We start from the raw sequence: 20705 nt of genomic DNA on the forward strand, positions 1-20705 counted from the left end.
TTTTTTTGTTTTATTTTTTTTTAGATGTATGCACAGACAGTTTTTTTTTTTTTTTCCTCTGCCCTCCTTCATTATTCCCTCCCACTTCTTTCCCTTCCCCCACTCTCTCTAAGAAATCCAGGAATGCCATGCCTCTGGTCTTTACCAATATGTATTTGCCACATGTAGAACATTTGTGTGCAGGATTTGGCATGCAACATGTTGTAATTCTGGCAAAGAAGATTCAGAACTTATGGGAAATGCCCTACAGTTCTGGCAAAGAATACCATATTATTTATTAACCTAGAGTGCCCTTTGAAAGCTTCAAAGTGCTTTACAAGAAAGAAAACTCCACATAGTACATTATTTAATACAAAAACTTACATTAGCTTACAAATTTAAATTACTCAAACAAGGGGAAAATATTTCTCACAGCAATATTCGTTCAGTCATGTTGCACAGCACGTATTATAGTTTAGATCGAACAGATTATTAACAAAAATGCATATTAAGAAGAAGTATCTAGCATAGTATCTTTTTGAGGAAGATGCTTAAAAAACTCTTGAGACACCTACCTTTTAATTCCCTGACTTCTGAAGCCAGCTTTTTCAAGCTGAATGTATATCTGGATCCCCTAGATCCCCCTTGAACTAATCAAGCAGTTCAGCTTGAATACCCAGACTTGTCTATATAGAGTGGGGAGCATGGATCTATACTGTTGTTTATAGAATTCAGCTGGGGTTTTGCAAAGACAATGAGTGTCCTGCCTTTAACCACAGCCAGTACCAAAGGTTTTGGGAGGAGTGTGAGAATAACCCGTTTTCACTGGCACGGCCTCCTCAGCTTGGGCCTTGGGGAGCTGCTGGCCAGAGCGTGTGGTCGGACCCGTGTTTGATGGACACTGATCAAGCCTGTCCTCCATGAATTCATCCAATCCATTTTTAACTTACCCTCTGGGGTTCCATCATATTTTTTCACAATGAGTTCAGTTTAATTATTTGTTCTGTGGGAAAACTTCCTCTTTTTTACCCCTCTTATTTTAAACCTTCCATCTGGGCACTTCTTCACACCACCAGGTCTTTTACTGTGACACATGAGAGAACTTTGCCTTTTTGATGTCTCTGCAGAGGTGATGATCTTACAGACTGTCGTTTAATTTGTGCTTTCTCTTCCATCAACAGCAATATTTATTTTATTTCAGAACTTGCATAAGTACACAAATACATGAAAAACATACAACTTAATCATTCAGCCTAGACCAGACCCAAGTTAGATGGCTTAATATGAGTAGACACTCCCACTGGGAATTATTACAAAGGGCATACTTTAATTTTTATTAAAAAAAATGGGAAGATTCAGATGGAATGATAGAACTTGTAAATGTGAAAATTATAGAACTACATAATTTCTACTACAAAGAAAACAACAGTCCCCCTTTTCTGTTGGAGCATATAGCTCCACTGAAGATTAACTGCTTCATAAAATCATACTTACTAAAAAATACGTTTGAGAAAAAAAAACAATGGAAACGTTCCAGCATTCCCGTCTGGAAAAAAAGCTTTTATATTATTCGCAATGTAGTTTATATTTTCTATTGTACTATAAAAGAAATGCCAAAATTGAAATGAAGCCAAAGTTCTAATTGATCAAAAAGAGCACCTCAGGAAATTTTGAAATTTCCCAGTTTTATTTTTACTTTGAATGCAGACAGATTTTTTTAATTCTCTCGTAATTGTAATATTCATGTTCTGCATATTTGTTTTAGATGTATTGCAAGCCTAACTTTCAGAGATGCTGAGCATCTGCATATCTCTAAGTTTGCAGGAGGGATAGGCAGTATGCAAGCTGAGAGTGCACGGACCTTATCCTCTGCCAAAATTAGGCCATTTGGAAAAATTAACCTTTAGGATACAGGTCTAAGAAGGATGCAGTGATAAAGAACCTGGGAAGCAGCAATTTTGTTTGTACCTTAATGAACTGTGGGTATTAAAAATGGGTTTTACCATTTTTTTCCTGGAGAATTTTCTCCATTAAAGCGATGTAGAAATTGTAGTTAGTGCAGAATGCAGTTTCTCCTCACGAGCTAGGAACAGTATATTAAATGTAGCATCATATTTGGTGTGTAATATTAAATCCAAATTTTCTTTCACCTAGACCTAAGTTACCAGCCAGCCTCCAGCCCTCTGTCTCTCCTGGTGTGGGCTGTGCTGCCGCAGCCCAGGCCCCCAGGGAGGAAGCGCGTTTTGGGTTGGTAGGTCTGTGCCGCTGGAAACCAGCCCTGCAAAAGACAAGTGCCGCTGCACATCATTGAGGATAGAATGCATGTATTCCTAAACTCTCATTTATCCAGGTATTTCTTAGAAATGAAAATCCTTTCGTGTCGGTGTCATTGTTCTTCAGCTCGGTGTTGTATTCTTAAGGCTTTTGTAGGCATAGGAACTTTTTACATTCCTTAGAATTTTTGTTTGTTGCTTCATATGCAACATCAAATTAAAGCAGCAAGCTTGAAATAAAGAGGAACAAGTTCACCCTTTTTCCCCATCCTTTTTATAGCGAGAGAGCTTTTTAGCAAAACCAAATCAAAGTATTTTGCAGGTTTTATTTTTATTTTTAAATAAAGCAGTATGTCTATGAACACCTGGAGAGAAAATATTTTTATATTCAGCAGAATGTTTTTTGTGTTCCTAGACTTTTTTATAGAGAAATAAAATACAAATAACAGTTTGCTTGGTTTAAGTTTGTACTTGCACATTAAATTCAAGTTTCCTTTTTCTTACATAACTGATTCCAGCCACTTAATTTTCCGTATTGTTTGGAAATGGCAGAAGATAAAGGTTCTTCTGTGGAAACATACCTGCAATTGTATTTTTACTGGAGACTAATGGACAAAGGCTGAGGACAATACCGTTTCGATGGCTACTGGACATAAGTCTTGGACCATGTCCTGAAGAGTAACATGTCATTTTAGTTATTTGCTGTGGCAATAACTGTCTCTTGAACTTCTTTATTTAAATGTAGTTCTGATACGCAGCTATACCAGAGCAATGGGCAACGTCATTTTGCAATCAGCAAGCCTTACGCCAAGCTTAATACCCACCTCAGGAGAAAGCCATGCCATGCCACCAAGCTTGAACTTGTGTAGGAAGTCCTCACCTGTGTAAAAGCTGCTCACAGTTTTAACATGTCCAACAACTATACAGTAGCATGGGACTTGGTATTTTGTGAAGAAGGGGAAACACTGGAAGAGCTGCGAAGTTTTGGCTGTGAAAGAAACTTTCAGACTGGGAAAGGAGCATCAGTACAATGCATCTGCATGACCTTCTTGACACAAAATTCTGATGCCCTGCAGCAGTCTCTGAAATAAAAGGTCTGGCTAGCCCTGTGCCTGAAAGACGACAGCAGGATGGCACTGAGCTATGAATGGTGTGTAGCACGACAGAAGGGTTCTTGAACTGTTAACTAACACGTCTAGCATGGTAAAGCTTTCAGATATAAAGTTGACCATAGTTGACCTGCAGATTCTTCCCACCAAGGGATGAAACTGGTGATGGATTCCACTCTGTAGATGCTGTATAACTTATTTATAATGAAGATATAAAACTCTGCTTCTCTGGACCCAGGAGGAATTAAATGTAGAAACAGACTTCTCTTTTTTCTGTTTTTGGTTGGTTGGTTGGTTTTGTTTTTGTTTTCCCTGCAGCTCTAGGCATCTTCCCAGCAGTCAGCACTTAGCTCCAAAAGCACTCTCACAGCTTTCTGTCAGGACTGTGCTTTACTGGAAGTGGATAGTTTTCTCCTTTGCTGAGAGTTTATAACCCTTCCTACCAGTGCAGACTGGGATATCCGAATAGAAAAAATCGCACCCCTGTGACACATCAGGGCAACTGGTAAATAGCTTTGGAGACTTCCTTCTATTTGCGATCGGGAGTAATGTCACACTGGAGTAGATGATTTTGAAGAAACGTAGCTGTGACTTGCCTTGGGAAAAGTCTGGCAGTCTTCCCTCCGCTTTCCCGCACTGCATTGCATCCTGCCCCAGCCAACTGCCCGGTGTACCTGTGTGGGCCTCCGTGCTCAGGGATGGCAGCGACAAGATGTCACCGCCTTGCCACATGCTGGTGAAGAGCCACGTTCTGGATCTTGGCTCTCTCATACTGCAGGAGTTGGCACAACTGCTATAGTTTTTAGTTTAAACCATTTGCCAGGCTTCTTTCTCGTACATGTAGCTGGGCCTGTACTAAAGACCTCCTAGCCCTCCAGGGAGATGTAAGAGAGAAGAAATCTTGTGTTTTGAGTGTAAGATGGACAAGATTTTTAGGCTGTTGCTACAAAAAGAGGCCAGGCAAGGCCATGAGGTTCCTGGTGGTGGCAGATGGACATCAAGGCCTCGAAGGTGGTCTGGCGAAGGTCAAGGAGCAAACTCTTTGCCTCCCTTACCAACTGTCCATACTGTGAAGGGGCAAATAGGATTTTTGACTTACATTATCTGCATACTCCTCTACTTCATCATACTGCTGAGTGAGAAGACCACGCTATGGTGGGCAGTACTGCCTCTGAAGTGCATCTCAAAAGCTCTGCTCAAACTCCATTACTGACAGTTCTGTCTTCAGCCCAACTGCTCCATGGACTCTCAGCCTCCTCCTCCTCCATAATACAAACAGCAGTGCTGCAGAGATCAATAAACATCATCGCATTTGCCTTTACTGGACGCGAGTGATACTGTGGGTGTTGGTAGATTGGGCATTGTCATCTGGCGGGGCAAGCTTGAGCCACACTTTCCAACTGTAACAGTTTGCGTATCCAGTATGATGACACTGCTCAGTGAAAATGCAATAGCAAGTCCACAGCTTTTGAACAGCCAGACCTCCAACTGCAAACCCATCTTCCAGACTCGGTCAGCACTTCAGTAGGGCCGTCTCTGAGCCCCCCGCTGACCCCCAGGCTCTTGTGCTCTGCGTTCACTGTGTTCAACAAACAATCCTTTTTCACAGAAGTGCACAACTTCCAAGTATTATCCCACAGTCATGTAACAAATCTATGCCGTATTTGGGCCATGCAATGAATGGATTTAGAAAATCAGTGTAGGTAGTGGAGATCTCATCAAAGCAGGTTGGTTTCTGCTCAGTAGAATCTCAGGCAGTTTTAACAACTCTGAAGCTGCTTTTGGCTTGCAAAATATTAACAGAGTGTTTTTCTGATCTAGTAAAGAACAATTGCAGAAGTAAACAAGGCACCGCATGGCACCCGACAATTTACAAGGCATAAGTAAGATTAGTCCCAGAGGGACCCACAACTTGCTATAAAATGGCATTGTCAGAACCAAAAAACAAACAAACATCTTCCCAGGGACTATAAAGTGGAATTTTTAGGCACAGAAATTACTCTAGCATGTCCCCAAAATCATAAGGTCAGGAGAACCTTCTCGCTGCTTTGCACAGTGGCAGCTGTGCCATTCCAGCTGCACAACATCAGGAGGTTTTAGTCTAGAGAATTCCAGCAGTGTGTCACTTGCTGGGTTTGCCTTAGCCTCCCTCAAAAAGCAGCACGCTTTTACTGGTTTGGTTCATCGATAGGGTCGTGCCCTCCAATGAATGTATTGGCCGTAGCAGTGCAAGTATGACATTTCTTAAGTGGACTTCAACAAGTTCCCTGCACAGCTAATCTGAAGGCTGATCACCTACTGCCTCACGGATGTGAAATGCAGTGCCATGGAGGAACAAGCCAGCTTGTCTCAGGCACCTGAGGCCACCCCTGAAATGATGGAGATTTCTCCTGCTCCAGGTTCAAAATGTGTGGAAGGGCAGGCGGGAAAGAGTCTCCAAAGTAGAGCTATGCCACAATCGGGAAGAGGCTCTGGGATATAAAACTGTGAAGAATATTTTATAAAAATTGTCTGTTGCGAAGCTGAATAATGAATAAGAGCTTATTAATTTCCAGCCAGGCTATCAACTCATGCAGGCAAACCATCCAGAAGCTGGGTGTTAACTACTGCGCAGATTGAGTAGGGCAGTGAGAGGGAAAGGGGTAGAGAAGGGGGAAGGCTGTTTGGGGAACTCCTCAAGGCTTTGCTAAAGCATGAGAAAAAAGGAAAGCCATATGGTTATCAAAAGTTGGCAGGCAAAGGGCTGTTTCACTTGAGAGCCTGTAGAAAAATGCCCACAGTGGCGAGGAATGGCTTAGCTGGAAACAGCAAACAGGCTCTAAAGTGGTCAGGAGGGTGCAGGAGCAGCCACTGGCCACCGTGAAGAGGTGGAGAGGACAGAGCACCGGAGCTGCTGCTCTGCTCCTCGGAACTCTCTGAGCGTGTCCCGGTGGGAACAGCCGTTGCCACTGGAAGCTGCTGTCACAGCTCCTTCCAGCTGGGGAGGGGACACAGTTCAAGCCCTCCTGGGCAGCGGGAGGCTGTAGGAGGCCACCCTGTCCCCACGGCTGCTGAGCAGTCTTGCCCCATGGTGGGGAGCTTTCACTTACAAGGTCATGACTGAACTTTCCCTCATCCTTTATTTTAAAGCCTTAACTTTGTGGTTCTGCAGTGACGCTACTGCCACTGTTTGCACTTCAATTACCATACGTATCAGTAGCACTTTTCTGACAATTTCACGTTTTGTGAAATTATACAGGTGCTTGTGTTTTCACCCATCAGAAAAAAAAAAAAAATGATGCTACTAATAAAATTTATGAATACCCTGAGCAAATGATACAGATCGGTTGCATAGGCAATGAAGTTACAGAAGCCAGTAGAGCCAGGTATTTGAATAGCCCATGCAGTTAAAGGAAAGGGCTCGCTGTCTTTAAAATCCATGGAGGCGTTCAAAATAAGATTATTCTGCAGTCCTGTTCACAACAAGCTGTGCAGGTTGACGCTAAGCAACCCTTCCCATTGATACGGCCTGCACAAGCTCTGAGCATTAAGCCTGAAGTCCCTGGCTGAGGATGATAACTTAAACATCCCTGTCCCTCTGAGCAGATGCACAAAAGCATTTGCTAGCACAGTTGTCGATTTTGTGGAAATGTCCTGTGGGATGCCATAAGCATCTTAACAACTGGCTGAACTTTCTCCTTCACTCCCGCAGGTGTGGTTAAATGAACCCGCAGTCGGTGCTAGCTGGAGGCAGGCAGGGCTCAGCTGCCTGGTGCCTGCCAGAGAGTGTCCGTGATGCGCTGCTCGGCTTCCCGAGCACACTGCTGGCTGCTAAATGCTCAGGAAAGGTTTCATCTCCCACCACGGTGGGGGAGTAAGTGAGACTCCCCTGGACTCAGAAAGTTAATCCTAACGTGCCTGATTTTCATCATGCTCGCCACAGCAGCCAATCAGCCGTCCTCAGCGGTGGGAACGGGAATTTCCAACATTTCTCAGGTCTTTGCTGGTTGCAGATCATCTCCCGGTGACGTCCCGTCCGCAGGTCACCCCAGTGACCGGCCCCCAGCAGCACAGCCCCAAGGCGCGTCTGCCCTGGAGGCGCCTGGAGAAACCTTCCTCCCGGCACGGGGAGAGCAGGCGTCTCCTCTCCAGAGCACAGGACGTGGTGGTGGCGACTCCTAACCACTGTCCTGGAGTACAGAAACCCCCACGTAAACCCCTTTCTCTCATACTCATGAAATCCCTTAGCTCTACACGTGGCTCTGCTCTGGCGGGATCTCATGCCTGCGCTTTGTGTTGGAATCACTTTTGTTTTGTAAAGAAACTCAAGTGGATTTGCTGCTCTGAATGAAGGACAGGGGTTGTAGCTACTGGTTTTGGTGACATTTTACCCAACCCTGGCAGTATTGGCCATGAACTGAATGTTAACGAGGCAGAGCAGCATACCAGAGACTTCAAAACAGGCTTTTATTTTCGTGTTTGTTTGGGTTTTATTGCCACTACTGATATCTCTTCCAGGAAACAAAATTTCCCAATACTTCCTTTTCTGGTAAGTCATATAGTGTGTGTGGTATCCTACCCACAGGAGATTTGAGAGGCAAAAGGCAAGAAAGGGACACAGTCTCTGGGTTTCTTTTCTGGGCTGAAGCCACACTCCAGTTTGGACTGTGCAATACACAAGAGTGCTGTTCTGCTCAGGGACTGATCAAAGCTCTCACGGGCAATGGGAGAAGTAGGAGGGAGTACTAGATGAGAGTGCAGGTGGAGCTACAGAGAGGTATTTAAATGAATGCACTGGCTAGAAAGAGAACAGAATTTCACAGCATCTGAAAGCCAAGAGTAAAACTTTGAACTATTCCTTCTGAATTTGCACTTTTCCATATACAGCACAGCTGAGTTAGAGCCTGAAATGGAAACATGCAGACACAGAACAACGCTGATTTTCTAGATCTTTTGATCCTTCAACCTGTTTTCTCCAGGAGCAAGGTCTAGCTTCTAGGAAAATAAAGGTAGCACAAATGAAAGTGCTTTCTGTCAGGATAAGAAATCACCAAATACCAGTGTAAAAGTTCAAAATGAGTTCCCAGCATTTAGAATCGGTGACTGGCTAATCTCTGCTCCGGAGGATTTCAGTGTCACTGTTGTCCTGTCCTTTATTTAAAGCCAAAACCATTATTTGTGGGCAGCAGGTAGGTTTTCAGACTCTTTCCAAAACCCATTCAGAACAATTACAGGGTAGGATGTACTAAAACTAAAATGTTAATTCAGCCACAGACTAAACAATACAGCCAGCTGCTTCTAGGATTCTTGTGAGCAACAGCAACACATAGATAGGACTGAAGGCATTTCATCTTGCAAAGCCATCGCGGTATGAAATAGAACATTCGAAGGGAATGGAGAAATCCTTTAGCTCCAGCATGTTTCATGAAAACTGAATGCAAGGTACATTCTCTTACACTGTGGTCTCCCGTCCCAGATTTCACCCCTGGCTGGAACAGTGTGCCAAAGCTCAGAGCAGTGAATCTCCCCTTGCCCAAAGAAGCCCCCTGTACACCAGAATAAATACAGGCAGAGACTGGAGCCTCATCTCATTTTGGACTCGCCTTGTTTCCCCACAGGTTTCCTTCCCACCAGTTCACTGGTCTTGATACTCAAAAGCAGATCCTGATTATCCTGGGTAGGGTGGCATTAGGTTTTGAGTACAGGAGAAAAGAGAGGTCAGAGTGTAGTCTTGATCCAAAGAACCAAACCCCCCTCCAGCCTACGCAACTGTGTAAAAGCCTGAACTACTCCTGAATAACGAGTTGCCTTTTTGTAGACGTTGAGCTGACAGCCTTGTTCAAGAATCCGTTTTTAATGCATGAAAGGAAACATAGAAGATAGTTGAGAATGCAGCTTGCCAAAACTTCTGCCACAGAACAGCAGACCTTAAAGGTCTGATTCAAGATGCTTTAGCAAACACAAGTCTAAAAGGCTTGAGTATAGTGCAGCTTTGCAAAAACAAGCGGCCTTCAGCCACAAAATGTATTTGTAGTGCTGTAGGCTGGGTTCATGTTCATCTCCAACCACTAGCTCAAGTCACAACAAAGCTTATTTGCTGGAAGTTTGTGCAGCTAACATTCACAAACATAGGCCATGGCAACTCCAGAACAACTTAAAGATTTAAATGCTAATGACGCCAGCATAGGCTAAACAATAAACCTATCAAGAGAAACAAACTTGAAACAATGTGAAGAAGCAGATACAGACAATAAAAATAGAAACATTTTCAATGTGAATATAAACCAGATAAAATAATTAGAGGGTAATAGCTAATAGAAGAAGTCATATTAGTCCAGAGAAGCTACTCCTTGAATGATAACTCATTACTTATCACCAGACTCTGGCTATCTTGCCCACAACAGACTGCTTAGGTAATGTACATCTTGTTCATTTATTATCAGTTCTCTTTGTTTAAGTCTGACTTTGCACAGAAGCCACCAACAGAAAGGCACTACCGAGTGTGCTGCTCTGCTGGCAGGACTCAGGGTTGTCAGCGCAATGAAAGGATCTCGGCCGCACAGCCCAAGTTAAAGTTGCCTCCTGCCAATCCACCACATGCTAAATTCCAGTAAAGTGCTTAATTAGGGTAACGAATGCAAACTGCACTCTAGTCTGCACTACAGGTAGCTGGAAACACCCTCTCCTATGTAAGCAACAATGCCTTGTCCTTTAGCAATGTGGCCTAGACCTTATCTATTCCCAAGAGATCCTATGTGCACTCCCCTTGTAAATTTTCCTATTTCATTGTACAGAAAGTATTTCTGGTTAACTATTTTGGTAGTCTCATTTATATTCCCTATTTCTAGAACGGCTCATGCATATTTTTAATGCATGAATAGTTCCAGGGAAGTCAGTGGGAAAATTTATATCTTTGAAGTTAAGGGTGCGCGTACATCTTGACAAAGTCAAACTGGACTTTGCATCTATACTTAAAGCTGTGTCTGCCAGAACATACTTAACTGAACCAGATTTCTAACAGTAGTCCATTATTGCTCCAACCGGAAACTCAAAATCAACCCTTGATTGTACAATCATCATATATGGCTGGCTTCCTTTTTCCTACCTCCTTCCCAAAATATTCAAGCCATGGAGCAGGAAAAAATTATGGTGGTGGCTGGGAAAGCACATTCAGACACAGAGCCGGCTGATGATGACGGCTGGCGAGCCGTGCTGACAGTTGCTGTCATCCCACATTGGGATGCAGAGGCCCGCCGTGGTCCCACAGGCTCACTGCACAGAGGCCAGTGTCCCGTTACCAGGCTGTGGTGACTTGCACTCACTTCCACCTCGGTCTGGATCAAAATCCATCATCTAAACATTTTCTCTTGCCAGTCCCCTATCCTCTGCATGCCCCGGTCACTTGTAGCCCCTCCCCATAAAGCACATCAGTCATCATGTTGATGGCTTAACACCACACTGGCCTTTTTGGTATAAATGTTCCACTTAGAAAAAAAACAACAAAATTTATGAATCTGTGTCATGGGAAAAAAGTGGTTGCATTTTCCCTATCTCAGTTTCATTTTCTCTACTGCAAGGATGGGCCTGTCTATGACTCCACAGAATAGAAAAGTATTAGAAGAATATGCTCAGTAGAAAACCATAACTGCTGCCTACGTAATGTTCAACTATCAAGTAAAAGCAACATTTTTTGCTTGGTGATTACATTCCTTCCCACTCTCACACAAGCCAAGAGGAGTCTCTTGTGGTTACAGCCATGGAATGGGAGACGAGCACCGGGCTGCTCTTGGCTCAGCTTGGTTTTTTGTTTGTGTTGGACACATGGTGACACTCCCCTCATCAGATCCAAGGTCCTAAAAGCAATTTGTTTGTGTTTAAAACCAGAAAAGGCAGTGCTTTCCTACCAGCACGCACACTGGGGAAAGCTGCCCTGCTGACAAAGCAGCTGCCTGTCCTTGTGCTTCAGCTTAGGTGCTGTAGGTCCCATGGCTCCCAGGCAAATCTCAGGCGTGTCAGACAAACATAAACACAAACTCTCCAAACTTTTGCTATCGAGCCAGCTCTACTGCCGGTTTGACAACTACAACAGCCAGTTCTCAGCCTTATTGGGCCCTATCAGAGCCACGTGGACACGGAGATCTGCTCACACAGCCCAACTTGCAAGACCAGTGCCTCAATTTGTCATGCTCGTATAATAAATCAATTTATTTCCTTTAAGTAGGGATTAGTCAGCAAACTCTTACTCATTCATTTCTCATACAGTAAGTCACACTTCCCGGTAGCATTCGTGTGAATGTGGTTTCTGACTGCAGCCTTACCTTCGCTTTAGGTGGAGCAGCGAGACGAGGTTGGTTTTCCTGCGATATCAATTCTCTTGTGGCTCCTCACAACCAATAAAGACCGTATTTTTGTACCCATGGTGAAGAGTTACTGGACACGTGCCCTACACTGCGTCCCGTGCAGCATGGGGTAGGGAAGGGATGTTGTCCTCCAAACGTCTGCCCCGACCTGGATGCGAGTGGCCAAGCAGCAGAGCTGAATTTCACTTCAGCCACCCTCCGATACGCGTCCCGGGGGCGTACGCGGAGGCTTTTCGTGCAGGAGCAGTCTGGGACGCTTCCCCACTGAGCCGTGGGAGATCCCGTCTGTCCTTCTGGGCGAACAGGTTGTTGTGGAAAGCAGCAGAGCGGCGGCACCTCGGCCTGCCCCGGCGGGGCCGCGTGGGAAGGCAATCGCCGGTTATCGGCACCGGCAAAGGCACCACTGCGGCTCCCTGCAGCCCCCCCGGCCCCGCTCGAACTGCTGCGTAAACTCTGCCAACAGCCCCTGCAGTGCCTCTTCAGTACTCAGCTTTGGGGCTCAAAACAGACCGAGCAGGCAAGAAGATTATTCAAAGGGCGGTTTGTCTGGGAAAGGGATGAGGTAGGTGGCTCGGTGGTTTTATCTCTTGCAGCCTAAAAAACACAGAAAGGTCCACAGTGGTCATTGGGGGTGAAAATTTATAGCTTATTAATAAAAAAAAAAAAAAAAAAAAAAAAAAAGAAGCCATTTGTAGGCCAGATCGTAGATTCTAGGCTGTCATCCAATGTCAGGAAATGTTCCCCTCCCGGCAGGGGATCCAGGCTAAAAGGTTATTTAATACTTTCTGGTTGATTTTGTATTTGGAATAAGTGCCTTAAATAATTGGTTTTGGCCTGAGAAACTGTTTGCTTACCTGGCACCTGAACTTCAGTGATAAACTTTAATGTCCTCCTCTGAGTGTTCCCACAGCACACAAAGGAGACTTCGTGCAGTCCTGCTAGCTATAAATCTGACCTTTTTTTAAAAAAAAAAAAAGCAATTGAAATCAGATGTTGCTCATTATCTCTTCCAACTCCTATCTATCTGTCAACATCCAAAAGTTTTAAAAGCTCTGCTTAAGCATGTCTCCACTCCATTGATGGAATATCCTTTAATATTTTATAGCTCTGACTTGCACTTCTAAAAGTACTAATTAATCTCACTAGATAAAAACTGGCACAAAATGGCACAAATGAGAATAGCTTCATCTTTCCTCCCAGCAATCGTGTGCCAGTTCATCTTGGAGCATGTAATGATTTACTGTAATAGTTTTAGGCCCGTAATGGGGCCAATAACTGGCATCTGGAAGCTGTGAGGCTCTTTCCCAATGGATGCCATTCACATATAGTTATTTAATTAATTAACAGCTCCACTAGCATAAGCCAGTAAAGGGTCTATTACAGTTTTTTTTTTCAAATAACTTCCAAAGTAAGAACATATGCTGCACACTGCTTTTCCCTTGGAGAGCGCTTAATGTTGCAACCTGTTTATCCTATGACTGATTTTCAAATTCCACCTTAACCAGCTGCTTTTTGCTCGACTTTAGGATTCAGCAGAGAGCGGACTGCTGAGCACTCAGCAGGAGCAATGCAATAACATTCTACCTGCATGTGCTCATTCCCGCGCGAGGTGCCAAAACCCTGCAATGGCTGCCTGGCTGCCTCCGCGCTGTTCCCAGACGTTACACGTGATGCACTTTCACTTGCCCATTTCTCTGCTGGGAAAAAAAAAAAAAAAAAAAAAAATATATATATATATATATCTCAAGATGTGGAGTTCATTTGAAATAAGCAAAATATCAGTGGGAAAACAAACCGCACCAGAAACTGGAAGGAGTTGGTCAAGTTTGTAAAAAGCATTTGAGAGGCCAGTCCCTTGTGAAATGTGGAAAAGCTATCAGGGGCCATAAAGCCAGCAAAGATGGGTTTGGTCTGGTTACAGTGCCAAAGGATTTTAGTTCCCAAGCGATGAGGATTCCTATTCCCGAGGTGCAATTAAAAGCAAACCAGGTCCTAATGGGTGCTGGTCTGCGGTAGGCTGAAGGGCTTGTCCGTGAGCCTCCCTCCTCCTGCAAGGAGCTGAAGTAGGAGATAAGAGTGGCTTCCCTTGCCCCTGTTTGGGCACAGGCACGTGCAGCGTGCAGCGCCGGCTCGGTGACACGCAGCAGGTGTTATCTGCCCCATAAAGATGTAGCAGACATGAAACTGGAGAACTTCTGACATGACGGGAATGTTATTTAACAGTAACTGTCGAAGGTAAGCCCTGCTCACATGGCATGGCATAGCTCCCTGGTACTGGGTCCCGATTTATAGGACATGTCAAAAGTTACATAATCCTTGATGCAGGATCCTTTTCTCTCCTCTGGCTGTAATGTACTGTGTCAGTCCTCCTCCCGCTCTCCCTCCCACCGGCCCACAGCACAACCTTCTGCCTGCAAGGCTTTTACCGTGGCGTGCTGCAAGGCTTTGGAAAAACAGCACTGCCCTGGAGCAGCCGTCACCCAGAGCCCTTCAGCCGGTGCCTCGTCCCTGTGATCTGCCATGGATTGTCCAAGGGCTGTCAGAAATGCAGGGGAAGGCCAGCAAGAGCTCGGTTAGATACCCGTGTGAGAGAGATGTCAGGTTTGCTTTGCCTAGATGTCAGGTATGGATGAGTGAAGAGGCATCTTTTTAACTCTGATGTTTCATGCTCCTGCCTAGGTAGAGCCTCAGGCTTGACAAGCCTTAAAAGTTCAGCACCCAGCTCGCTTCCAAGTCCACCTGGCCTCTGAAATTACTCTTCAGCCTAAAGCCCCTAAAGCGACCGGTCTGTCAGGGCTTCTGGGTGATGGCAAGACCTCAACGGTGGCACCTTCCTCCTTACAAAAGGTAATGGTCGTCGCTACTTCCTTGCAGAGAGAGCAGGGACTGCAGAGGAGGGTGGTTCCCACTCTTAGGCAGTTGGCACATAGTAAAAGCACTCTCCAGGACGTGGCACATGGACTGAGCTCCTTCTCCTGTAGGACGTTCAAACACGCACCTCCCACCGTCCTCAGCAACACCTCACCCCCTACGATAACGCACTCGCCTGGGCAGGAGGAAGGAGGGAGACTGTGTGTTCATTATTGCTTGTGTCTTTATGATCTGTAACTTGCACAAACTCCATCAGAAAGACCTGAAGCAGAGGCGAGAGCTCAGGCTCTCTCCTCCCAGGAGAGTGCCATAACCAATAGGCCATGCGAGGTCATCTCAGCTGACTTCACATCTCAAGTAGCTAGATACCCAGATGTCTCGTACAGGCAGCAGAGAAACAGGCATTTCCTGTCCTGAAAGGAGACGAATATCTCTCCTGAGTTTCTTTCCTCTCCGCTGACTGTACGCGGAGCCTGGGGTGACTAACACGGTCTTTGAAGTCCAGTTGTTCAATATCTAAATCCGGGCAGATGAGTTCCCCCTCTCCTCCCTCCACCCCTTTCCTGTCTTCTCTTTCTAGCCCAGTAAACCTTTCATGTTGCCGCAGCTCTGACAGGAAGACCCAGGAGCACACGGCTATTCTAATCCCCTGCAGAACAACCAGGACTTAGGGGCTAGAAGGCTCACCCTGGAGCTGTGGGCTCCTCCAACGATCTCCAGTTCTCCTGCGACCCAGTGACCCCCCAGCAGAGGAGGTTTATGAGATATGGCTTCCTTTCACAGCTTCTTTTAATAGACAAGGCTGACCACTTCTTGGTTCTTCGCAACAGATGCTGTAGGCACCAATCCTCTGCAAAGAACTGTAAAAAAATTATTAATTAATATGGTAATTAATACCCTGTGGGTGCTTTGTGCTTTTGTGGAAAGCAAAGCAACTATAAACCCAGTTTAACTGGCTGTTTTGTTTTGCTGATTTGTACTGCTCTAGTACTCCAATGAATATACTATTTAAATGGGATTTAGGCTTAAAATTACTCACCTTCAAAATATTAGAATTATCCTACAGTAGCCATGACTTCAGGTTTCTTGATTAGTGTTCATTTACAGATAAATTATCTCATGGAACGAAGGTTAAGCATATATATTGGGAATTTAAAGTAAAACACCTCTAACAGATTTTGCAACTAAACTAAAACCAAACAGCAGAAAATCCAAAGCTCTTATACCTGAAGTTACACTTAAAATCCAAACCGGTTAAGATTAGCAAGTGCTTTCTGCAGCAAATATATTCCGTGATAGAATTTCTTTCATGAGAAAACCCCATATTCCATCATAAATTAAAAAAAAAATATTTTGACCAGCTACAGCCACAGATTATGACCTCTATGAGGTCATAGGCAAGTCCAAAGACCCAGAGTAGGACCTTCGTGTGCTGACTTCTTACCTCCACATCCAGCCTTTAGACCAACCTGCTGTTTCTTTTCTAAGTTTGCAAACACATTAGACTGAACTTCTGAAAATATTAAGAGGTTCTTTGATTCTCTGCTGTGAGATAAAACCCAGTTCACAGTCTGGAAACTTCCTGGGATGGAAACACGATGGTGCAATTTGCTGCTTCCAGTAGTGTCACTAGAGGATCAGTGAGTACCGTTAAAACCATACCACAGAACTTTCACTGGACATATGCCATATAATGTAAAAACACTCAAAGGATTAACAGCAATCAGGGGATATATCTCTAGCTGTGCACACACAGCAAATCTACAAAGAAGGGATTAGAGATATAGGATATGAACCTGCAAGGAAAAAAATACAGTGGAGCCAGAAATGAAATCATAAGAGAAAGGTTATTCCTCTATTTGTAAAATTTTATACAAATCCTTGTGTTACATGATGGCTTATTTATATTACAGCAATATCTAGAGATCCTGCAATAAGAGATCAGTCACAAGATGCTGGGTTTTGTACACACTGGTCATGAAAAAAGTGTATATGCCCTGAGGCTTGCAGTCCAAGAGGTATTTCTGGCAAGTGCATCCACATGGTTGTACTCTTGACATGTGGAAATCCAGTCCCAGGCATTAGCCCAAAACAGTTATTTAAACAAGAAACATCTTTATTCTTTAAATGCTCATTATTAAAATAAAACGCCCTTATTATGAATTTTAACAAGACCCATGCACTCCCCAGCTAGCTTTACTTCATCACCCTCTTATCTAGAAAGTTTTTCCTAATGTCAAACCTAAATTTTATTAGCTACAAATGAAGCTGGTTCCTTCTTTGCTATCTCACATTGGCCATGGGGAAAGATTTATCACTATCCTCCTTACAATAAACTTTAACATATTGCAAGATTTTTATCATCTCTCTTCTTTAGACTCTGCTGTTCCCAGACTAAACAAACAATCCTTTCAACATTTCCTCCTAGGTTTTTCCCTCTATGCCTCTGATATTTCTAGTGTCTCTCTCCTGGACTCTCTCCAGTTTGTCTACATTTTTCTTACAGTGCAGTGCCCAAAACTGGACACTGTATTCCAGCTGAGGCCTTACCGGTGCCAAGTGGAGTAGAATAATTATCTCCTATGTCTTAGGTTGCAGTCACACATCCTGTTCTGCCTGCAGCTGAGCTGGGTGAAAAGTTTATTTCTTTTCACCCACTCCAGCTGCTTATCACCACCCCTCAGCTGCAGGCTCTCCCCCTCCCAGGTCAACAAGCGTAACTGCCGTATAATCGTTCCCTAACACAATCTGATCCAGGTTAGAGTCAATAATTCAAATAACAGGTCTTTTCTACTCATCAGTTTAGCAGACCCAGGTAAGGCTGAGGTATAAGCAGGTTTGAAGGAACTGAAACCAGTGGTGGGAGGAGATGATGAGCAACGGGGTTATGGGCAGCAGCTTTCGCTGCTGGAGTAACTGCGGCCAGAGGAGGACATCTGATATTGTCCTTATATTCAGCCTCTAATCCACTCTGCACCCCCAGTCCCTCATGATGCTGCTGCCCAGCTGGGAAGTTCTCTTTTTGCATTTCTCCTCCCAAAGTGCAGTAGTTTGCACTTAATCATCAGGCTGGTTTGATAACATTCTCCCCCATTATCAACACCATTTGAAAATTCGGATTTTGTTGTCCTGAGTAAAACCACCCCAAACAGAGATATTTTGCAAGCACATTCACTCATATCACACCCAAGGTGGTTATGAAAAGGACAAAGAGAACAGCAAGGTCTGGCTGAAATGCTGTCCTAGTGTGACAGCAGTACCTTCATAGCCATCACCTACACATTCTCCTCCATTTCTTGCAGCCACCTTACAGTGACAATGTCTTGTGTCTGCTCACAGCACTGCACAGAGCAGGGGCATGGGGCTTCCTAGTGCCACAGTACAAATTTCTATTGCTTTCTCTACTTACTCTGCCTATGGAGAACACCTAGCAGGCCACCACACAGGCTTCTCAGGCTGGCAGGAGAAATGCAGCTGAACAACTTGGAAATAGTGTACTGATTAGACTGGAGATGAGCCTTTCTTTTCTTAATCAGTGGCTTCTGCAAAGGCACGATGGAGGCCTAAGTTGGCTGCTGATCAGTCTCACAAGTTCTCTGCTCCCTTGCAGAGGAGTGTTTTGTGTGCCGGGGAATGAAGATTTGGGAAAACAACAATGCTAAGATACTCTTGTCACAGACCTGCACAAGCGGAGGTCTAAAGGCATTTCTCTACCAGCCAGGACCACCAGACCATTCAGGGAGGTGACCCTGAGAGGCTCCTTCCCACAGCTGACGTTTCCTTCTGCCATTTAGACAGAGTTACACCTGTTTTGGGTTACTGCCTTCAGCTTTGGGTATACCCGCATCCCACGCTTTGTTTACCATCCATCCTTTCCCTGTCCATCCTCATTGCCTATTTTTCCCCTTCTTGACTACTTTCCATCTCCTGCCATTGAAACTTCCCTCCAACAGCTTCCTTCTTGTTTTCTCAGGCTCCCCTCTGCCACCTTGCCATTCTCCCCCTGGCACCACGGCAGCCCCTATTAACCGCATGCATGCCCTGCTCTACCCGGGCACAGCTGCGATGACTCTGTTCACGCTGCAAACCCTGTCTATTTTCTCAGGCTCTTTGGAAGTGGAGGGTTAGGTAGTGCGAGCTGATGGCAGGATGAAGTAATAGGAGTAGAGATGAGGTGAAGTTCTTGTTCTGTCTTGAACACAGACTGCCAATCATGCCATAATAGATGGTGGTTCTAGGCAGGGAACAGCTTTTCAGCCCCACCAAAATTAGACCACTAAATGGAATTTCCTCTATGGGCTAATCAGGATTTGAACCCATTTCTCTGGAGATAAAAGGCACAGCTCAATCTCCTGATTTGCGAGGTCATCTGGAATACAAATCAACTTTCATGTATTCATCTGAAATGTTTTTATGTAAGGGATTTTATCTTTTTTTTTTTTTTTTTTCAATCTGCTTGTTAGTGCCTTGTGCCTAAACTGGAGCTGTGAAGTGACTTTTTCTCACTAGAGGCTAAATAAAGTACTGTACTGTTTTTATAAATGTCCTAAGCTTTGCCAGAAGGCTGGCAATGAAAGAGGCTGGCAGGAGACAGGCACCGTCTCTGTTCTGTATCACGGAAGTGAGCCCAAGGACGCCGGCCAGTGCCTCCCATCCGCGGGAATGTGACCAATTAACGCGCAGATGATGTCATTGGATGGCAAAAGCACTTCCCTCGCAGCTCTCCCTGCTCTGCCAGCTCCAACCTTCAGTGTATTTTCCTCAGTCTGGTCCATGTACTGTAATAACTAAGTCAACTGGAAAAAATATTGAAGAAAAGACTGAGGAAAAACAGAGTGTAGGGGCAGCTGGAGCCAGCAAAGAAGGCACACTGAGAGCTATAAAGAAGCTTTGTGCAGCAGCTTCTCTCAACTTCAGGATATTTAGTTCCACAGGAGTTGGAGAAGATGGGTAATAAGCTGGCTTTTATTTTAAGGGATATCCCTTGTAGTCTCAGCTGCATAAAGATCAGTCTTCGGGTATGTGGAAACAGTGCTAACAGTATCTCTCTTTCAGTACCTCCTGCTGCTCACACCATTGAATGGCCTTGGTCCAGCTAGAGAGGAAAAAGGCCTTCCATCCCCAAACAGTCATCAGTCTGAAGGAAAAGAGGTGATGAAAAGAGGCTGCGAGTGATGAAGTGAAGTAATAATTTATAGAAAGATACATGACCACAGCACTCAGGTGCCTGCTCAGGAACGGGGCCCGGGACTGCTAATCCTGAACGTGAGGAGTATGTGCCCGTGCTTCCCCGGCTCAAGGCAGGCGAGGAGAGCACGGCTCCCGGCTTCGCACACGCGCTGCCCTGTGCGCAGGGCCGGGGAGCACCGGCCTGCCCAGGGGATGGAGGATGCTCCGAGATGAAGCCGGGCAGGCGAGGGTCAGCGAGGGATGTGGTCAGGCTCGGATGTAGCCGTGGCATCGCTCAGGCAAGGCCCCCGGGGCGAGGGCTGGAGCAAAGGCAGCTCCCAAGCGAGGGGTCAGGCCCCAGCGGGGCTTCTGCCAGCGCGTCTCGCACAGCTCCTTCCCCAGCAGCCTGCTCCCTGGTTGCAGCCACGCCGCGTCCGAGCTGGGCTGGAGCACGGGCAGCCAAACCCTCAGAGGGGGGACGAGGTTTCGCAGAGGCCGTCGGTGCACCCAAGGGCTGGATGTACCTAAGTAACTGCTTACAGAGCTGGCCTACAGCGGTGACCACTCCACACAAACAGCGAGTCAGGACATCCAAATGGCCACGTGCAGTTCAGGAGTATGTACACATTTGCAAATCACTTTTGTATTATTGTGAATCAATACATGCAATGCTGATTATGTATATATATAAATTCAAATTGGCTTTGTGTTATTGTGAATCAATACATGTAGTGCTGATTATGCATATATACACATTCCAACTGGTCTTGTATTATTGTGAATCAATATATGTATTGCTGATTACACCTATCCAAGTTTTTACATTTTATAGCTGATGAGGGAGAGCCAAGCTTTGAGGATGGATGGGAAGAAGAAGCAGTCTTACAGGCATTGAGTAGAATGTCCCAGGGACCAATGTGTTAAACTGATCAAAAAACAAGTTTAAAATTTTACTTGGAAAGAAA

At 45.0% G+C, this 20705-nt stretch overlaps 1 long non-coding RNA gene across 2 annotated transcripts in view; it reads right to left on the reverse strand.

Annotated features, from left to right (window-relative positions):
• Positions 1 to 133: 133 nt before the first annotated feature.
• The window catches only part of LOC122154345, a 41992-nt gene continuing 21420 nt past the window's right edge, over positions 134 to 20705 (reverse strand). Inside the window, exons 2-5 of one of the 2 annotated variants that reach the window (XR_006166235.1) lie at positions 15259 to 15431; positions 13285 to 13394; positions 12555 to 12655; positions 134 to 12294 (exon numbers count right to left, since the gene is read on the reverse strand). This is a non-coding gene — a long non-coding RNA (uncharacterized LOC122154345). Of the gene's footprint in view, positions 12295 to 12554; positions 12656 to 13284; positions 13398 to 15258; positions 15432 to 20705 lie in introns of both variants that reach the window. The other variant, XR_006166234.1, reaches the window with a different exon arrangement.

The sequence above is a fragment of the Tyto alba genome, unplaced genomic scaffold, assembly GCF_018691265.1.
Source record: "Tyto alba isolate M040663 unplaced genomic scaffold, T.alba_DEE_v4.0 Super-Scaffold_38, whole genome shotgun sequence".
Classification (NCBI taxonomy): domain Eukaryota; kingdom Metazoa; phylum Chordata; class Aves; order Strigiformes; family Tytonidae; genus Tyto; species Tyto alba.